Source organism: Podarcis filfolensis, assembly GCF_964270895.1.
Source record: "Podarcis filfolensis genome assembly, chromosome: 8".
Classification (NCBI taxonomy): domain Eukaryota; kingdom Metazoa; phylum Chordata; class Lepidosauria; order Squamata; family Lacertidae; genus Podarcis; species Podarcis filfolensis.
Genome location: NC_139611.1, coordinates 76,298,551 through 76,314,848, shown reverse-complemented (window position 1 = coordinate 76,314,848; position 16,298 = coordinate 76,298,551). Strand labels below are relative to the sequence as shown.

Sequence of the window (16,298 nt, the reverse complement as noted above, 5' to 3'; positions counted from 1 at the left end):
AGCACAAACTGTTCTGCATGACATGGACAAAGTGGAAATACAAACATTTTGATCCCTCTCTCGTAAGACTGACAAAGCTATCAACTTGAATGGCCTCACAAAAGGTTTAGGCAAATGATGCAGAATTAGGCTACCAGTGGCTACTAAACATAGTACCTTCAGTTACTAGCATATTTCAAATATCATTTTAAAATTCTATCCAATTTAGTTGCTCTTGGCTTCTAATTTTTTTGATTTATTTGTTTTCTGCACTTGCCTCCAGGCAGCTCAAGGCTGTGTACATGGTTCTCTGCTCCCCATTTTATCCTCACAAGAACCCTGTGAGGTAAGTTAACCTGAGGTATGGTGACTGGTCCAGGATCTCCCAGTGAGCTTTGTGGCTGAGTGGGGATTTGAACCCTGGTCTCCTGGATCCTTGTCTGACCCTCTAATGTCTACAACACAATAGCTCTCTTAAATTCAGCTCTCCGGATTCCTCTGTCCTCTAAATATTATTACTGTAAAAGTTCCCCATCCTACTGGTTCCTACTTACCTGGAGAAAGCAGGGCCAAGAGGAGGCATGTGCTCAGGAGTGCCTTCATCATTCTAGAAAGAGAACTGATGCACATAGAGGCTTACTTGGAGGGATTTATAGGCTACGTGTTTGTGCTGCAGGCAACACTTTGGCATAAAGACACAGAGAAAATGATGAAATTCAAAGCTCACTGTTGAAATTGTCTGAATTATTTCACCACAATCTCATTAGTTGTCAAGAGGCACTTTTCAAATTTTTTCTTCTATACAGTTACCGTACTTTTTGTTCTATAGGACACACTTTTTCCCTCCTAAAAAGCAAGGGGAAATGTGTGTGCGTCCTATGGAGCGAATTCAGGGGGGAGGCAGCCGGGAAAAGCCCCCAAGAGCCGCACACAAGCTCCGTGCGCTCTTGGGGTCTTTTCCCCAGGAGGGAGAAGGGACTGACTGGCCGCATCAGTCCCTTCTCCCACCTCGTAGAAAAGCCCACAGGAGCCGGGCACTCCTTAAAGGGTGTGTGGCTCCTGTGGACTTTTGCGGGAGATGGGGGAATTCCCCCACCTCCCGCAAAAGAAGGAAGAAGGTCTGGGAGAAGTGCACAGGCTGCCGGCAGCCTGTCCGCTGCTCGCAGAGCTGGGGGGAGAATCATATTTTTTTCCTTGATTTCCCCCTCTGAAAACTAGGTTGGCCCTATGGTCAGGTGCGCCCTATGGAGCGAAAAATACGGTAATATAAAATTTAAATTCTGACGGCACCCAATAAAGGAGCTGAGAACCAAAAAAGGCAATGGCAAAGCCCGGAAGCCACCTACAAGAAACCTCCTCAATACAGTCTCCATCTAAGGATTCCTCTTCTAAAGAAGAGAAAAGCCTGGATACTAGATCCATCCCAGCAAGGCTGCGAAGTATAGGATGAGCTGTGCTTAAAATGCTGACTTCATATTGCAGCGCACGTGGCTGCAATGGAGGTTTCAACCAGTAAAACTGATCCACACAGAAAAAAAGGAGGGTGACTCAGTGGCAGCAAAGCAATCGCTTCAGGGGCAGGCAAGTAAGGCTGAGGTAGAAAGCAGAGTGATACCTCTGGATACGAAAACTTCTGGCTACGAATGATTCGGGTTACGAACTCCGCTAACCTGGAAGTAGCTGCTCCTGGTTGCAAACTTTGCCCCAGGATGCGAATGGAAATTGCGCGCAGCAGGAGGTCCCATTAGTGAAAGTGCGCCTGAGGATAAGAATGAATTCAGTTCTTAACCAGAGGTACCACTGTAAGGTAATGTTACTGCAGGACCACAAACAGCTCCAAATGAGCAACTTGTTCCAAGAAGGCTGCAAAGTCAATTGAGGCCATGTGACTATGCTCATCATTAAAAATAGAAAAAATAATTCTGATCCAATTCCTCTGTTTTTGGCTTTGCTTACTGAGTTGGAAGGAACAATATACTTTTTCTCTTCTTCCAGGCTACTAATCAAAGTGCAATCAAAGCCTCAAGGTACTGCTCAGGTGACTGCTCAGCTGGCAAACTAGACATACCTCAGGGCTGTTGAAAGATGCCAGGGACACACTGGTAGGCACTTAATAGAATACAGTGACTCTAAGATTATTACTGAGAGCTGATTAAATCATTTTACTGAACTTTGCCCCTCCTTGTTCTAATTGTCTCAGATTGTTGTGAAAGGCAGAGGATACTTTGAGCCAGCTTTTTTGTTTAGTGATGACTAGACTTAGCCACATTGTCTTGTACTGAATCCAGCTACGTAGTTGTTTATCCCTGCTTCAAATCCCACCCTCCATTTTCAGAAGACAAGAAGAACCCTGCAGTCTAGCAGCATCCTTCTTGGAGTGGCTGATCAGATGTACATTCGTACAGGACTAGCATAACAGGAGGGCAGTCGCCCACTCCCCCTGTTCTCCCTCAGCAACTGGAAATGTTATATCCATCAAATTAATTGCCACTGATAGCCTCTTCCATAAATGTGACTAGTCCACTGTTAGGTCAATACAACTGTGGCTTTCACTGCTGATGTGGGTTTTCTATAGCTCAGCCAGTAGAGCATGAAACTCTAAATCTCATGATCGAGTCCCATGGGGGGAGTTACAGTGGTTGGACTAGATCAATCTTGAGGTCCCTTCCAGCTCTACAATTCTATGATTAAGTTGAAGAATTTTGCTGATGCAGATTATGCTTCACTTCTTTTCTTTTTTAAAATATTTTTATTACATTTTCAGTGTTTTGTAAGCACAATATCCATACATTAATCCATATGCTCAAACATTGCTCTATCCGAGCATCGACCTCCTCCCGTCCCTTTTTCTGACTTCTGTACGTAATTACTTTATTCTTAGCATTTCTATAACCACTTCTTTACCTTCTCTCTTATTTTTGTATTTCCCTTTATTAAATGTAAATCAGTTCCTTATATTGTCATTACAAAACATTTCAACTCACAGCTACAAATGTTTTCAGATATTTACAATATTCTTTCATATATAATACAAATTTGCTCCAGTCCTTTTGATACAGTTCGTCGCGCTGATTCCGGATCTTCCCCGTCAGCTTTGCTAACCCAACATATTCCACCATCTTACTCCAACATTCTTCCAATGTTGGAATCTCCTGTGATTTTCATTTCTGGGCCAGGAGTATCCTTGTGGCCGTTGTGGCAAACATAGATTCATCTCCAATTAGAGCTAACAAAAATTTCTGATGTCCTGGAGAAGGTAACCTAATGTTGCTTAATTATTTTGCTTGTGTTTAGTAAGTTAAAGAAAAAAGAAAAGCATTCTATTTAATGATTAACCCCATAATATCACAAATATTTTAGCTGAGATAGTTGAAAGGAGGGATGAAGCATGCTTAGTGCAGTTCAGAAGCTATGTGCTGTATAATATTTTATGCAGTTAATAGTTCAATCATGGAACTCACTTCCATAGGAGGCAGTGATGGCCACCAGCTTAGATTACTTGAAAAGAGGATTAGACAAACTCAGGCAGGGCAAAATAACCCACAATATCTATGTTCCACCTCCAGTTTCAAAGGAAGTTTGCTTCCTTCCTTGAAAGCGAAAGATATTTCTCAATTTTCCACCCCATCCCTCACCAATAAATATATTTGGCTGGAAGGATTGGAGCAAACTCCTAGGGATTTCAGCACAATCCTATGCACTTTTGGTTGAAGTAATAACCATTTATTTCAAAGGGATTACAGTGCAATTCTATACCTGTCTATCTAGATGTAAGTGCCACTGATTTCAATGGGTCTTACTCACAGATAAGTCTGTATAGTTTTGTATTGCAACTTCTTCAAAGTATACTTTGGAGTTTTGGTTTCTCTGGCACTTCCCTTTATCTCCACTGCCTCAAACGCTTTTCCAGTTGAAATAACTATTATAATGCTTCACATATCTAACACCAGCCTCACATTGATGGGTAATTATGGTTCAACATAAATCTCCTCCTTGTGAATTCAATAATTCATAGCAATGTGAGGGTGATTCCTAGTGGCGAGAGTCAGGCATTGGGATCCCTGTCTCTTCCTCTTTTTTTTTTTTGCTGTTCATGGAGGGAAATGGGATGCAGTACACAGAGAAAAGAGTGCTGTATTATAGTGTGTTATTATGCTTATTATGATAAATATAAATGATTGTGTCAAATAAAAAGTTGGTTCTAAAATGTGTATCCTTCAAATCAATAGTTTGGAATGGGGAAGTATGGTATTTCCTGATATAAAGCATCAAAGTTTTGTTTTTAATGTAAAACTGCAGGCAAGCAGAGATTTGACAGTTTTTGAATGCATGGTTATGTCATCTAACCCCAATGCAAAAGGACAGATCTCTCAAATAAGTGAAATGATAAAAGAGTTAGAACAGGTGGTGAAAGATACTTGCTGGGCCTAACAATGTTTGTATGCTCAGGTACCTTAGCCTTTTTAAAACACAACATACAAAAAGTGACATTCAAAAGGCAGTCGACTTTTACGCCAATCCTATGGGCCTCCAGCTCTGACCATTTTGCTTTGTAAATGTTCTCATATCCTCCTTATACTTCAAGAGTCCATTCAACTTGGAGGCAAATTTATTTTAAAGCTGATTTAAATGCATACACCTCAGCAGTCCTGATTTGGCCGGAATGGCTACGGAATTCCTTAAGCTGTCCTGGGTTGTGCCTTGATTCCAGGGTGTCCTGATTTCTCCCTGCCAGCAGAGAAGGGCCACGGAAGTAGCTCCTGGGGTGGCAGCGGCATTGGGAAAGAGACAGGAGGGCTGCTTCCCAAAGCCTACTTAGTCCTTAAAAGGCTTTGTGGGAAAGGCCGTTTGACTCCAGGATCCTGTCAGAGTCCTCACACCTCCTGCCAGAAGCACCTCCTTTTGCTAATTCTTTCAGACCAGAAGGAAGGGGCTTACCCAACCATTGCACTGCTCCCACACCTCTGTATTGTTTAGCCTGAGCAGTAGTCGAAACCAACTCTTCATGGAAGAAGCATATACTCAAGAAGACCCTCATAATGCCTGAGTTATTAGAAGCCAATGAGGAATGAACCAACAGGTGACCTCTGGAAGAAGAAGTTGACTTGGAGGAATTCATGGGCCAAGGAAGGGTGACCAAGGATTCCAATTGGGAAGGACTGGTCCAGTGAGGAGCAGGAAATTATGAAAATAGGGAGTGCATCCTATATTTTTATATTGTAACACAAATCTCTTTTTTCATATTGGATGCAATCTTTTTAAGGAACTCTGTGGGAGTCAGCCAGGTGCCTCTTCAAGTTCAACCACATTTACACTCTCAGTAAGCAGGTACTTGTAATAAATGTGTTCCTCCCTCAGGCTTTAAGGTAAAGCTGAGCTGGAAACAAACTAATCCTAACGAGGCACAAAGTAATAAACAATTAGCATGTCACACACATGCTCTTCCCAGAAATCAGGTGAACCTGGAACCTGCTTGTATCCATGGGGCCATTCAAGTTTACACTGTCAGTTTTGTAACTTATCAGTATTTTGTTTTTAATATAGTTATGATAGCTATTTCCCCTCCAGTATGAGAACTAGTAAGCCTCTGAATATCTGTTGTTGCAGATCATAGTGGAAAATGTGATCTATAAAGGGATACACATGCATTGATGGTTACCACATCCTCTTTGTGGGTCACAAAGTGGTGTTGTCCGTTATGGATACCATCCTCGCAAGCTTCCCAACCCCGACTGACACCCCGTCGGTTCTGGCAGCAAAAGACATTGTAGAAGAACTGTCAGCAATGCAGACTTTGCTAAAAGAGCGTTTGGACTGTGCTAAAGAGGCCTATAAGATATTGTCCGATGCGCACTGACAACCCGGCACAGAGATTAATGTGGAAGATCAGGTGCGGCTGTCAAAACCTGATTTGCCACAAAAGGGCATGTTCAGGAAACTGAACCCAAAGAGTGGGCCCGTTTGAAGTTGTGGACCAGATCAACTCTCTGACTTTCTGGCTCCGATTGCCCGTGTCTATGAAGATTCACCCCTTTTTCCACAGATCAGTCTTGTCACCCGTCGTGCCTGCACACCCTTACCAGGCACCTAGACATGGTAGAAGGAGAGGAAGAGTATGAAGTAGAACAAATTCTAGACTCCAGGATGCAAAGAAAGAAGTTGCAATACCTGATTGCGTGGGGGGGGGGTGTTGACCGGAAGAAAGATCATGGGAGTATGCAGAACATGTCCATTCACCATACTTGCAAAGGGCGTTGCATACATGCCACCCCAACTGACCAAACTACTGGGATGGGTGGAGGAGGGCTCTGGAGCGGGGAGTGATGTCAGGGACTGGGCAGAGGAGGAATGGTGGAGACTGCCTCCCCAACCTGACCCTTCCAGAGAAGAAGACAGTTCAGAACTACAACAGAGGTTTGAGGGAGATCACAATTCAGAGGAGGATGAGGGGAGAAATTGCGAAATAATGGGAGAGTAGGAGGAGGCAGATCCAGAGCAGCTGGCTGACACATTATCACTAGAAAGCATTTCAGAACCACCATCTCCCTGAACCCTGCAAGCAAAGAGCTCAAAGACAAATGGCCCTAAGAGGCAACCATAGAGGGGGTGGTGCTGTTGACGAATGAGGAAGTGGGAGAGAAGGGGAGTGGAGTTTTACTCAGGACTACGCCATTTCTCCAAGAGGCTGCATTCCCAAGCATCTCCCTGTAAACATTGAATAAAAAGCAGATGGGAAGGAAATTTCCTTGTGTTATCCGTTCCTGGCAACCTGCCGTGGTTGTTGGTTCCTCTGCCACCTGACAGCTGTTAAAATATACTAGTTTAGACTTGTTTTTTTCTGTGTACATATTTTCCCAAATGTTCCCAAATTCCTAACTGACCTTCTTCTACCATCCTTTATTCCTATTTGGTAACAGGGTGCTTACTACACTGTTGTTTTATTTGTCTTAAATAAATATGTAATTCTGTATTTTTTGATCCAAACCAGTGCATCAGATCTTTTTGAGTATTCTGTGCTATATATTTTGGTGATTTAGCTCCTACTTTCTGGAATCACTCAGATGTCCTTTGTACCCACAGGTGTTCCCTGGACCTGAAGGGAAGAATTGTTAGCAAGAGTGTTGACATACTAATATTCTGGGAGTTTGGCCTTGTGTTTAAGAGCCAACAAGAGAACAAGCTCTTGAAACGATGGGTCCATTTCATAAGCTACAGGAATGAAAGAGTTGTAGATAACATCTTTTCTTGTAACCTGTTTTCAGTGATCTGACTTCTGAACGGCTTTCATCTGCATTTTAAACACGCACACACATTCCTCCCTTCCCAATCTTTCTCTTTTGCCCTTCCTTCCTTCCTTCCTTCCTTCCTTCCTTCCTTCCTTCCTTTACTTTTCCTCATATTTACCCCTTTCTTTTCTCCTCCCATTCCTGCTTTTATTGTGTTCTTCTTTTTATACACCCTAATATCATCATCATCATCATCATGACCATCATTATTGCTATTAATATTATTTAAATATACCTCTTTCTATTCATTTCCTTTGAATCGGTGTGTCTTTAGTATTTGCTTATACTAACAGAATTTCGAAGGGATGGAGAAAGGAGAAGAGAAGATTCCCTGGAAAAGACCCTGATCTTGGGAAAGATTGAAGGCACAAGGAGAATGGGATGGCAGAGTACGAGATGGTTGGACAGTGTTCTCAAAGCTACTAACATGAGTTAGTAGACCAAACTGAGGTAGGCAGAGGAAGACAGAAGTGCCTGGCATGCTCTGGTCCATGGGGTCATGAAGAGTTGGACACGACTAAACAACGGAATATGTATGCAATCACATCTAACAAAATGTGGCATTTTCCGTCTTGTTTATTTTCAATGTTTCATTATTTAGGAAACCACAAAAGCAGAGTTGGGGGTGTGTGTGGAGATGACAAGGCATTGGTACAGTATGTATCAAAAACACATGGTGATAAGTATTGGTCTGTGCTTTAAAAATAAAATAACATAAAATAAAATAAAAGACTTAATGTGCTGTCAAGTGGTAGTGGTGGGGAATCTCAAGCTGGTGCCAGTATCCAGGTAGAGAGGTGGTGAAGTGGGCATCTCCCAGGGTGAGAGGCAGGGTGAGAAAAGAAATGTTCCAAGGTGAAAATGGGGAGGGCCTGTCATTGGGAGCCAGGGACGGTGCTTGTGACTTGTCAATGCTGTGACTTTTTGCAAAGCATTTTGAGGTTGAATCTCAAGGGGTGTCCAGAGCACTGTCTAGCCCTGTTGTGTTGGATGAGTATCAGTTGGTAAGATTCAAGGACATTGCATCTTGCCCCTCTTGTCTGAGGAAAAGGAGCAGGGAGGGGACAGCTGACTGGGTCAGGGAGGTGATTAATGCCTCCTTGCAATACATGGGGGTCCCTGCCTACTTGAAGGAAGCAGTAGTGTGTCATCATCACAGATGGGTTATGTGGATGCTCATCCCCAGGTAATTTCATAGTGGCCCTTGGAGGTGGGCCTTCTTAGATGGGACTTATGGGGTGGAGTGTCATATGACATCATCAATCAAACTCTATGGCAGTGGGACATAAGCAATTGACAGGAGGTAGTATCCTTATACTACTAATGCCTTGGCCTGTAGATTAGTGTCAGAAGAGATGAGCTGACTGAGTCCAGGAATGATACACCATTGACTGGAAAACTGAACCTGAATCCTGATACTGAAGCTCCACCATGATTGCCCCAAGGGTCCTGTAACTTTCAGCCTACATGCTTCTCCATTCCGAAGTATTCATCTGAAAGAAGACTTGGTGTTTTTAATCAATTGGTAATGGAAGAAAAACTATAACTTAATTATGAAAATACAGGATGATTATAATGGCAATAGTACAGGATCAGTGCTATTTTTTCAAGATTTACAGGTGCAAGAGCTCACAATGGAATTCTTCCTTGTTCTCTTAAAATGGTAATGGCACCCACCTGAAAGGTGCCGGAGTTGAAAAGATGCCCCGAGTTAAATTCTTCAGAGGAGAAACCTCTTATCTAAGAAAACATTCAATTTTAATAATGATTTTAGCTGTGTAATGTATTTTATTATGTTTTTATCCCGTTTTATGTATTTTATCTTTTGTAATATCTTCGGCTAAACCAATAAATATTAATCACATTTGAATCTGAAAGAAACATCCAAGAACCAGCATTTTATTTCCCATAACCATTTATTTTGTATTGTAATAATCATAATGAAAACTTAACTGCTTTTTAATGATACACTACAGGGCTCTTTGAAGTTAGAACCCCCAAATTCCGACCCCTTTTTCTCTACCACTTGCTTCCCTTTATCTCCACCAAAAGCAAAAAAGAAAGAACTAGACTTCCTGAGTCCTGAATTTCACCACTAGGCCTCCAGTTCCCCTCATTGCCTACACTGTGCAAATTACCCTTCATGTTCAGGCTGGTGTGATATTCGTGAAGCATTATAACATCTTTCTCGCTGAACTAAAAGGACATATTTCCCTACTCCAACTCTCTTTCCTTTTTTTCGGATGCGACAAAAATCTGTTGTTCCACAGCCTTGGAAAGAAAAATTGTTGTGGATAAAAAAAGCTGGAAAAAAGGAAAGAAATGCTGACATTAGTCCTTTATCCAGGGACTAAAAGATTGTACCTGTGATGGTGAATGAGAATTTAATAAGTTAATTTTAAAATATGTATATTTCAGAAATCTGAACAATATTATAATTTCATCCAAACATGAATATGCAAGAATACTACTACTACTAATTTATTATTTATACCCCACCCATCTGGCTGGGTTTCATAATTTTCACCATTAGTGGTTTGGGTAAAAAAATAACTCTTATGTAATTCAAAATTGCCATCATACCCAAAGGAGTCTCAAGAAATGAAGATTATTAATAAACAGGCTATATTTATAAAATATATTGAAATTAGAGGATTTGAAAACAAGCCTTGAGTATGTGGATCTGGCATTAATCAAGCTGGGGGTGCACTCCATTGTCTCTCAGGACGGTTGGGTGCCAGCTGAGGCTCCCTCATTGCCGCACTATGATCTAAGCATCCAGAGGATCCTCCTTTTATTTTACCATATCTATTTTCATTTCAAACTCATCTAACATGAAGTAGGTGAAAAGGGGGAATCCCAAGAGCCAATCAGGAACTCCCCGCAGAATTCTTACTCAGCCCTCAAAAGAGATACTAGCAAAAGCCCAAGCTGTAAAAGGGCAGGAGAAGGATGAGAAGAAAGAATGTATGGCAAAGGCAGCTCAAATGGCCTGGACTCTGCCTCTTCCCTCATGGGGCAAATCAGCCCATATGCCCCTCCTCCATTCATTCCAAATCCCCTCTTCTTTCCAGAAAGGAGGGATTTGGCAAATTTGTCCCCTCTCAAAACATCATTATTCATTAAAACTATGTTGATATGGAGCTATGCATCTAAGACTGGATCTAGACACATCAAAAAAGTGATTCAGTTTAATACGTTGTAAACTTCATACATGGAAATCCCATTGGTGAAAGATGGGACTCCACAACATCAATTCCATAATGTTGTAACGCATATAAAGTGCTTCATATTTTTAAGAATGTAGCTAACTCATGACATCAGCAAAATGATGTATGCTTTTGGAAAGGAACATAGCCTCCCTCTTTTCCTCCCCCTGTGTATCCCCTAAAACCATTCTGGGAGTTTCCACAATTGTGGAGCAGATTTTGGGAGGAAACAGAGCACATGCAGGCAGAAGAGCCCAGATATTCGGTTGCACAACTGTAAATCCTTGCACTGAAGGTCTGAGTTAGCCAGATACTGCTCATTGTCACAGAATTTGAGGAAATCTATTACATTCATTTTACATAATAAATGTTTTTTGAGCAAGAGGGACATAGTTTGTCCTGGACTGGATCTCATTGGTGGAGAGATTCAGAAGCAACTGGGGTGGAGCAATCAATGCACTTTTTACTTTTGTTTGGAAGGGTATTTTATATGCATATCTCACTTTTAACCCTCCTTCTGTACAAGCCAGTGGCATTATGAGAGATAAAAGACACAGTCCAGGCAGGCAAAACACTAAGGAAGGGTGCAGAGTGGGACCAGTGAGAGATGCGTTTCCTCTCACTTTTACAGCATCATGAAAGGGAAAGGGGGGGCAAGAAGGAAAACAGGAGTGAGTCTCTATGACCCAGCCGAAGACTAGGCCTTTCCCCCGTTTGACTAGCAGTGTTACCTCTAGTAAAAACTCCTTTAAAATCCACACACTTGGTCTCATTCTCAAGGCAGTTGACGGTCTTCTCACTTTTACACTTTGTGTTTCCTTTGGAGAAGCAGGCTGGACACTGCAGACCATTTTCAACCATCATGTTCCGATCAGGAACTGCCAAGATCACAAATATACGGAGCATGTTAATGGTTTTGTCTGTTTTTGTATCTGTGTGTGATAATTCACTTATTTTGCCAATTAAAAGACTGATCAGGACCAGCTCAAGGCTGATTTAGGAGGACACTTGGATAAACTATATGGGTTGTAAGGTCAATATTTGAAACAATTGAACGTTAACTTGAAGGGACCATAAAATGTTCATGAGCCTAGGTATCCAATTATTCTGTTTGAAATAGATCATTCACAGGCTAAAAAGCATAGGGAATGTTATAAAGGTGTCTTAAACTTTGTATTGAGTGATGTGGGTGGCGCTGTGGGTTAAACCACAGAACCTAGGACTTGCCGATCAGAAGGTCAGTGGTTCGAATCCCCGCAATGGGGTGAGCTCCCATTGCTTGGTCCCTGCTCCTGCCAACCTAACAGTTCGAAAGCATGTCAAAGTGCAAGTAGTTAAATAGGTACCGCTCCGGCGGGAAGGTAAACAGTGTTTCTGTGCGCTGCTCTGGTTTGCCAGAAGCGGCTTAGTCATGCTGGCCACATGACCCGGAAGCTGTCTGTGGACAAACGCCGGCTCCCTTGGCCTATAGAGTGAGATGAGCACCACAACCCCAGAGCCGGTCATGACTGGACCTAATGGTCAGGGGTCCCCTTTACCCTTTACCTAAACTTTGTATTCTTGGCCCAGGTCTTTTTGGGGGGACTTACCCACTGAGTTAATTAACCTAGGCCAAGGTCTTAATTTTGGCTTGTTAGACACCTCTTGATTCTAGCAAATTATCTTGATGTATGTCAGAAGCAATCTACTTGTGAGGTGACCATCTGCAGAAGTGGGTCATTAAAATAACAGATTAGCACAGCAACACATCAAAGGAATGGAGGCTGCTCCCTGTGTAATTGGGTTAAGTTTTATTAGAATATGAGGGATGTGACCGTTCTCAGGAAAAGACAAGCTTCCAAAACAAGAATGCTACTGTGCCTATGAGAGGGACAGATCTCCTTTTTGGGGACACCTTCATTGTAGGATTCAGGTTGTATATATTTATAAATAAAAAATAAATCATAAAGGCACCACAATGTCAGCTGTGTATTTTGGTCCCACAAGAAACACAGACCCTGAGTTGAAGCACGCCTGGTACCCCTAGAATCTCAAATCACTTGGATATAGGGGTGATGTGTAACAACATCTTAACATCCAGTAAAAATATGGCTGGGACAAGGGGCACTGGCACTGTGCAGGATCAGATCCTCCCACCTATCAGAAGGAGGATCTGATCCTGCAGATTGCTGCTACAAGGGGCAGGAATAAGGAGAGGCCTTTTTGGAAAGACAACCCATCCCTTCTCAGCTGCCCAGTAGGTTCATCTTTTTCACAATTTCTCCTCATGCCTGCCTCTCCATCCTGCCTGCCTCTACCCCCCTAATAGTCCTGGAGCTGCTCAACTGAACCTGTATCCATGTGGGGCTGTCTCACCCCATTTGAATGAGCTTCAGGTTCTCTGAGTACTGCTAATATACTAAGGATCCAGGCCTTCACCAAATCGCTAGATTGCGCTTTGCACATGTGCAGAAGCGCAGAAGCGCCGAATCGCAACCCACATGTGCACAGACGCGCCGCTGCGGGTTGCTAACGTGCCTCCTGCATGGATCACGTTCGCAATCCGAGCGTCCACTGTATAATGAAATGGGAAAAATATTTAGAGTAACTTTTGTAAAACAAAAAACCAGCAGCCATTTAAATAGGTATTATAGGAGCAGAGGTTCCAAAAGACCAGAAGAAATTGTTTGTGTATGTTACAACGGCCGCCTGGACATTGCTAGCCCAAAGATGGAAAGAGGAAGCAATCCCTACCAAAGAAGATGGGCAAACCAAGTTAATGGACTATGCTGAAATTGTGAAATTAATTGGAAAGCTCAGAAACCAAGATGATGAGAAATTTTAAAAAGAATGGGAAATGTTTATTATATATTTACAAAAGTACTGTAAACATCTTAATACATTGGCAGGTTTTTAAAAACACTTGTAATTTTAGAGACGGTACAGGAAACTTGAGGTTAAAATACAAATTTGGAGTAGAAAGGATATGCAGTTAAAAAGATTTTCTTTTCTTTTCTCTTTAATTTTTTGATGTAGTGTTTGTTCTCTTTTGTTTATATGCGATGCTTGTTACACTTGCAGAAAACCCAATAAAAACATTATTTCTTTTAAGAAAAGGATTCTAAAATGATGCAGAAACTTACGGCTGAGAGTTTCACTGTTACACAGATCAGTGTTGCAGCAGTGCCTCTTCAACTGAAAGAATTTGCCATCTGCTGCAGTGAAGCTGTAATCACCTGAGAAGCAATAGTGGGATGACGAGCACCAATTCGAAAGTTGCACTCGGGGATCCACTATGAAAAAGAATTTGAAAGAAATATTTAGTTCGGGGGGCGAGATGCAGATTTATTGCGTCTAAGGCACATTCATTGTAATGGTTCCAGGTTTCTACGTTGCCTGAATCAAGACCATTTCAAACTGACAATATGGAAAATTATTATTAAATTTGGCAATGGAATGTATGCAGAACTTCATTTCAGGTCAAATTTGTAGCACAAAGACTCATGCCTTCCTCTATGCATCTGATAATGCATGTGACATACACTGCACTCTCTCTACTAGTTGGTTGTAACAGTTTGCAGGTTGGGAAGAATGCTTCCCTGAACTCTTGTTCCCAATGCAAGACACAGCTTTTGCATAGTTTTTATAGATCTGTGAAAGGACTCTTTATTTTAAGGTCATTTATGGCAAAGGGGATGTTCAGCTTATATTCCAGGCTTATTGTCCTAGTTTGTCCTAGTTTGATAACCAAAACTAATCTGGAATTCACTGGTGTGGGTCAATAGGGATTTCTGGTTGATGCAAATTGAGTTCTTCAAGCTTGGCGATCAGCTCCCAGATTCGGCCACTGGTTGTGATCAGGTGATGTTAAATTCCCCATTTTCATATGCAAGCCATTCCTTACTTCAGATGTTGTTTAACTACATCTCCCATCTTCCCTGACTGGTGGCCAGGCTAGCTGAGGCTGATGGGAGTCCTAATTCATCTATAGCTGAAGTGTCACAGTTTCCTCACCTCACTTTTTTCATAGGTGAGTTGCCCCAGCATATACTTCTCTATGCTATTAGAACCCTTAAAGTTCACCTATCTTAACCTGGATCTAATCCAACAGCAAAAGACAAAGTCTTACTTATATTTGTTCGCAGAGCACTAGCAACACAGGAATCTTGGTTGGAGTCACAAGTTATTTCCGCATAGCCACGATCTGTCAGTCCAGTCCTGTTATAGGCAATTATGCACTTCCTAGCTAATGCTGAGGACAGGAGCAAAAGATTACTTCATAGATTATTATTACCATTACCATTATTATTATTTGGTGTTGTGGTTTGCTTAATGAGATCCAGAGGAGGAGGTGATAGTGAATTAAAACTTTTAAATTAAAAGGGGTTCAATTTAATAAGCATTTTAATAGAATAATATGAAATGATATGAGTAAAACACTCATTAATTAAAGCTCTTGAAGCCATTGACCAGATCACTGGTTTAAATATTTCCAAGAGGTGGGGAGGTGAACCCTCCCTTTCCCATGGCCAACTTTTCCTCCCATCCCGACTCCCACTTAATTACATTTTCTTCCCAATATTTGGTTACAAGCTTAGAACAGAGCATAAATTGACTGAGAAGAAGACTCTCAGTGGCTACAAATCATGATGGCTATGTACTGCCCCCAATATAAAAAGTAGCATATTTCAGACATAAGTTGCTGGAACCCACAGTAAGACAGAGTGTTGCAGCTTTGCTGAGGTCCTAATTGTGTGCTCCCCTTGGTCAATGGGTTGGCCAGTGTGAGGACAGGATCCGGGACCAAGGGTGAACAAATCTATCAGTTTCGCTTGCTCTCAGTTTCAATTTTTTCAAATTTATTTATCTGCAGCCAAGCTCAAGGCTGTGTACTTGGTTTTCCCCTCCCCATTTTATCCTCAGAAGATTCCTGTGAGGTAGGTTAAGCTGAGGGATAGTGCCTGGTCTAGGATCCCCCAGTGAGCTTTGTGGCTCAGTAGGGATTCAAACCCTGGCCTCCTGGATCCTCGTCTAACACTCTCATCACAACAGCAAACTGGCTCTCTTAAATTCAGCTCCCCAGATTTCCACAATCAATGAGTAGTAGTAGCAAAACTGGATCCTCAGCAGTGGGTTTCTGTGATCTGTTCCAAGAGGATGGCTTCTTTCTTATTAAAATGTATTTAATTTCTTCCTGCTATGGCCATACTTTGTTTTCTCCCCTTTCCTTTCCTAAGCAAGTTTTACTCTCCATTCCATTGGAATTACTATTCTGTCCTATTTTCTAAGTCCTATTTTCTCCCCCTCTCCCATTGAAGAAAAGATTGTTCACCTTTTTGGCACTTTCCCTGCATTTTGAAATCATATCCAACATTTTCATCTGACCATCTCTTGCCTTTGCACATCCCCCATCTGTTTCCACACCTAACCATGTGTCTCTCTCTCTCTGTGTGTGTATAAACACACAAACATATATAGACACACACACACATCAACAAACAAAACACACACAGAGAGAGAGAGAGATCCTTGATTTGTGTGTTTTGCTGGAACTCAATAGAAATAAACTCGTGACTTGACTCTCCCCTACTTTCTCTTGGTAACCCAGCAGTCCTTGCTCTCTATGGTGTTGATCTACACTCCTAACTCCCCTTCCCTCCCAAGCAGCAAGTTCTCCTCAGTGTCTTCTAAAGATCATCAAATGTTCCCCATCCTACCTGGAGAAAGCAGGGCCGAGAGGAGGCATGCTCTGAGGAGTGCCTTCATCATTCTAGAAAGATTAGAAGACTCAGAGCAGAGAAGGATCATCAAATGAATTGATGCAGGTAGAAGCTTGCCTGGAGAG

The 16,298-nt window shown here is 42.0% G+C and overlaps 2 long non-coding RNA genes across 2 annotated transcripts in view; both read right to left on the bottom strand.

Moving 5' to 3' along the window:
* LOC310769164 overlaps window positions 1-667 on the bottom strand; it is a 74,769-nt gene extending 74,102 nt beyond the window's left edge. Inside the window, exon 1 of the long non-coding RNA XR_014551467.1 lies at window positions 534-667. This is a non-coding gene — a long non-coding RNA (uncharacterized lncRNA). The remainder of the gene's footprint in view (window positions 1-533) is intronic.
* An 8,495-nt stretch (window positions 668-9,162) lies between these two features.
* On the bottom strand, window positions 9,163-14,712 carry LOC310769187. Its single transcript, XR_014551502.1, has 4 exons — window positions 14,583-14,712; window positions 13,597-13,746; window positions 11,206-11,352; window positions 9,163-9,569 (listed from the first exon to the last, which is right to left on the bottom strand). It is a non-coding gene; the product is annotated as an uncharacterized lncRNA (long non-coding RNA).
* Between the last annotated feature and the right edge of the window lie 1,586 nt (window positions 14,713-16,298).